A 4,516-nucleotide genomic window follows, 5' to 3' on the forward strand; every position below is an offset into this window, starting at 1 on the left:
AGAAAAGAAAAGAAAAGAAAAGAAAAGAAAAGAAAAGAAAAGAAAAGAAAAGAAAAGAAAAGAAAAGAAAAGAAAAGAAAAGAAAAGAAAAGAAAAGAAAAGAAAAGAAAAGAAAAGAAAAGAAAAGAAAAGAAAAGAAAAGAAAAAGTCCTAAGGAAGGCATTTAAACACTGAAGTAAAATAGTCTGTATGGCAGAAATGGAGATTCAAGAGCCATTCACCTCCCAAATGTGTGTTACACCGATGCTTCTATCCGCCACCCCCAGGGAGCAAAGCACTGTACTTTTTCACATTTTTTTTTGCTGCTAAGAGAAGCGTTTTCCAGCCTCTCCCACAAAATTCCTCTCCAGGCTTGTTTATGGCCCTCACTCTCCAGGACACCGATTATCTTCATCTGCCGTCTCACTCAGCGCTGAACCTGCTCTGAAAGCCTGCAGGCACCCACAGCTGCTGAGCTGAGAGCTTTATATTCGAAGCAGGCTTCCTCCATGGAGAGTACGTGGAGATGTGTGCCTCTGAGGGGTGTTTTGGGTCTGAACCATGCCTGAAAGTGCCTCTTTCTCCATGATACATGCTCACTGCTAGCTGGGGAGAACCTGGCCACCAGTGCCTACATGGGCTGTAAGTGCCTGAGCACCTGTGTGGATCTGAGCCCTTTGACCTTCCCAAATGATCTGGTTGGGCTTCATGCCTGCCTACACATGCAACGCTGTTAGTAAAATAAGAGCTCGCAGTCATCAATACTTTCTGCAGCTAGTCATTAACGTTGCTTGCATGCATTTGCCCATGCCTCAGGAGAATCAAAGGACAAGTTTTGCATAAAAATATTAGCACAGCCATCATCAGTAAACTGCCAATTTTTCTTAGTATTCAGTGCATGCCTTTAAATATTCTCCAGGCTGTGCCACTGTGAGCAGGTGCCAGCACGCTCCTCTGAGTGCAGTAACTTGCACCACAATAAATGTAAGCAAAGTCTGAGATCAGGTTGCACCTGTGGCTCAGCCTTTTCTCACTAATTTAATCTTACAAAGATATTTTATTTCATTTATTTAAAATATTAAAGGGAAAAAAAAGTAGGTAGTGGTGTGCTGTGAAGTGCTTGTACTAGGAAATAACACGTAGCTTTTAGAACCTGCAAAATCTGAATTCCTCCCCAGGCTTCCACGAGGAGCTGGTTTCATCCCCTGCAAGCACTGATCTTCAGTCTGCAGCAAAGAGCAGAGCAGGCCTTGTGCTCCTTACCCACTAAGCGTGTTTTGGTGATACCGCAGGGGCTTTGAGTAACCTGGTCTGGTGGGAGGTGTCCCTGCCCATGGCAGGGGGGTGGAACTGGGTGATCTTTAAGGTCCCTTCCAAGCCAATCAAGCCCTTCTGTGATTCTACGGCTCCAGGCCTGGGTCCTTTTTTCATTAACCTTGAAGAATGTGTGAGGTCAACTGTCCATTTACTGGGGGTACCTAGGCTCTTGGGTTCCCTAAATGATGGAAAAAATCCAGAGATGGGCAGAGTTGCTTGGAGATTTGAACTTTATATAGCACTAAAGCAGTTCTCAGACATGAGCTAACCTTGATAGCCCATTTTCACCCTTTTTCAAATGAGCTATTTAGCCCAGCTGGCTCCTATGTGTAAGAATGAACTTGTGGCTGTGTGTCTAGCCTGCACCTTAGATGAAATACCCCAAATCAGGGGGTGGTGCATGTAACAGGCCATTCCCTCTGTGCCAAAGACCTAGATGTGTGGGGAGTAACAGCAGATGATGGAAGCAGAGAAAGGGAAGAGACAAAGAAACAAATCAAAGATACTCCTGCACAGCGAGTACCAACCCTCCATTTGTGCTGACTCCATCGGATCAGGATAAGGGCTTTTCTGCCACGGACAGAAACCGTGGGCTCTCAAGAGAGCTCCTTTGAGAGCACTATCCCTAGGGCAGAAGCTCTCAGTAAAGCCAAGTTGAGCATTGCTAAGAAAGCACGATAAATATGGGAGAAGGACTGACTCTGGAGAGCTATACGGGTGAGAAAAAGCAGGAACAGGAACAGAAAGGTTAAACATATAGACAAAAGTAAATGGGTCGGTGTATTGGGCCAAACCATCTAATTCAATACAAACTTGTCTGAACCCAAGCCAGGAGACTACAGCATAGTGAACCTGATATATCAGTGAGGACAGGCATGCACTCAGCCACAACTCAAAAAAGATCATTCTTTTTCCTAAATATAATCATAGAATCATTAAGGTTGGAAAAGACCTCCGAGATCATCTCGTCCAACCATCACCCTACTACCAATGTCACCCATTAAACCATGTCCCTAACAGAAGCTCATGCTAAACAGAAGAGTTACAACGACTTTCTAGCCCTGCCATACTCACTGAGATTTTCATCTGCACAAGGACTGTAGCGTATTTTGGGTATCTGAAGCCTCTCGGTTCCTTTTCAGTTCTCAGCTTTGCTCAGCAATGGTCTTAGTAAGAGGCACGCAACAATCCATTTGCTTGGGTACATAATTACATTCTGACAAGATTTTCTTATAAAGCTATATTATTGATTAAATTAAAAGTATTTTTCTATAGTCATCACTATATGTTATGCCAGACCTACGATTTATTTTGGATACTGCCAGCAGGAAACTTTGTTAATGTAATACAAAAGGGAATTGCACAAATTCTTACTTTATACTACAGAAAAAGATTTGCATCCAAACCATATTAGATTTCAGGGAAATTCAAGCACTTCAGCTCTCTTTTTGTTCTTTGTGAACAAATACCAGGAAGGAGCAAATTAGCTTCTTGACACCATGAAGCAGAAATTGCTGGATAATTTTTATACTATCAATGCCATGAGGAAACATCAAGTAAATCAGTCAAAACACTCCAAAGGAATTGCTGCCCATGAATCAGGCTGCTAGATACTCAGCCATCCCGTGTTCCACTTGGTGAGGATGTAGGGGCTTGGGATTGACAGGGAAGCATGTTTTTCACCCAGACTTTTTTCTCACAAATGTTGTCCAGCGAATTCATTGCGTAATTTCTACCCCTCTCTAGCCTCTGCAGTTTGTTAGGTGCCTGAATGCTTTCCTTCTTTGATTAAGAGCACAAACTTTGGGAGACAAATACAATATTCCCTTTGTTTTTGTGCAGCACCACATGCAAGAACAGGACTCGATAGGTAATTAGAATAATGATGTTAATGGTCTAGCAAAGAGAATGAGCTCTTGACTGTCGTCGCAAAGTATCACTCACATCGCTATTAAGGGGGTACTGCAGAGTAGAGGTCATTGTCTCTGCAGGTGATCAGCAATTTAACAATAGTGCATTACGCTTGCTTTCCATCTCCATGATAGCTAGGCATGTGGTATATTTTTCATGAATCTCACTGGGGTGACTACAGATCTTTCTTTCAGATCATTCAGATAAGCAGAGATGTCTTGGGGTACCAGGAATACATTCTTTCCTCCAGCCAAGTAATAGGTGAGGTGACAGCAAGGATTCTTTTAGGGTCTTTGATCTGTAATCCATTCAATATAATTTATACCTCTTCATTAGTGAGAATCATGGCTATAATGCCAAAAGGGATGGTTTTTGTGACAGCCCTGATGGCATTTGCTGTTTCTCATGGGATTGGCGGTTTGAATCATTTTACATTTTACATAGTGGAGGAGAAGAGGGAAAACTTCACACAGAGATAAAAGCACCCAAAGGGAATGATTATTTTGAATTCCTGACCACAGTGGCTTCATCTGTAAAGTTAATGCTTGATAGGACCTGCCCCATTTATCATGAGCTGAATATAAGGTAGGCGAAAAATTAGCTGGATTTCCAGAGTCAAAGGGTGGTGGTCAGTGGCACAGAATCCAGCTAGAGGAGTTTGTCAGGTTTGGATTCAGGACCCAATTCAGGATTGCCTCATCAGTGAGGTCACCAGTGAAACCAAACGGGGAGAGCAGTCGCCAAGCTGAAGAGCAGGGCCGTCATGCACAAAGTCCTCCACAGGCTGGAGAAATGGTCCAACACTGATGAAGTCCAGCACAGAGGCAAGCAGAGCTTGGAGTCCTGATGGCCAGCGAGGTGACCATGAGCCAGCAGCACCTGGTGGCACCAGCAGAGCTTGCCATCCCCTTGGGCTGGCTGCGGCTGGGTGACCGGCCGCACTGCCCATTGGCTGGGTTGCCACTTCCAAGCGTGATAAATATTTGCCCCGTCCACCGTGTGCTGCTCAGTGCGTGGCAATCCTCTTCCAGCTTGTCTAGGTGCAGTCTCCAGGCGGGCTGGGGTACGTGACTCGTCCCGGGACAAAAGGAGGAAAGGGAGCTGCAGCAAACTGCGCTCGCTCGGCTCGCAGATTCCTTCTGCACGAGCTAAGCTTGGGCACAGAGCTCTTAAATAAGCTCTTGAACTTTTCCATTCCCTTTTTGGGCTAGATTATCCGAGAGGCTGAGGCACATAACTACCTGGCTGCTCTCATCAGCAGGGGATGTTCAGCATCTTGCAGGCTCTTCGGGTACACATCTTGCACGTG

The sequence above is a fragment of the Oxyura jamaicensis genome, chromosome 1, assembly GCF_011077185.1.
Source record: "Oxyura jamaicensis isolate SHBP4307 breed ruddy duck chromosome 1, BPBGC_Ojam_1.0, whole genome shotgun sequence".
NCBI classification, from domain to species: domain Eukaryota; kingdom Metazoa; phylum Chordata; class Aves; order Anseriformes; family Anatidae; genus Oxyura; species Oxyura jamaicensis.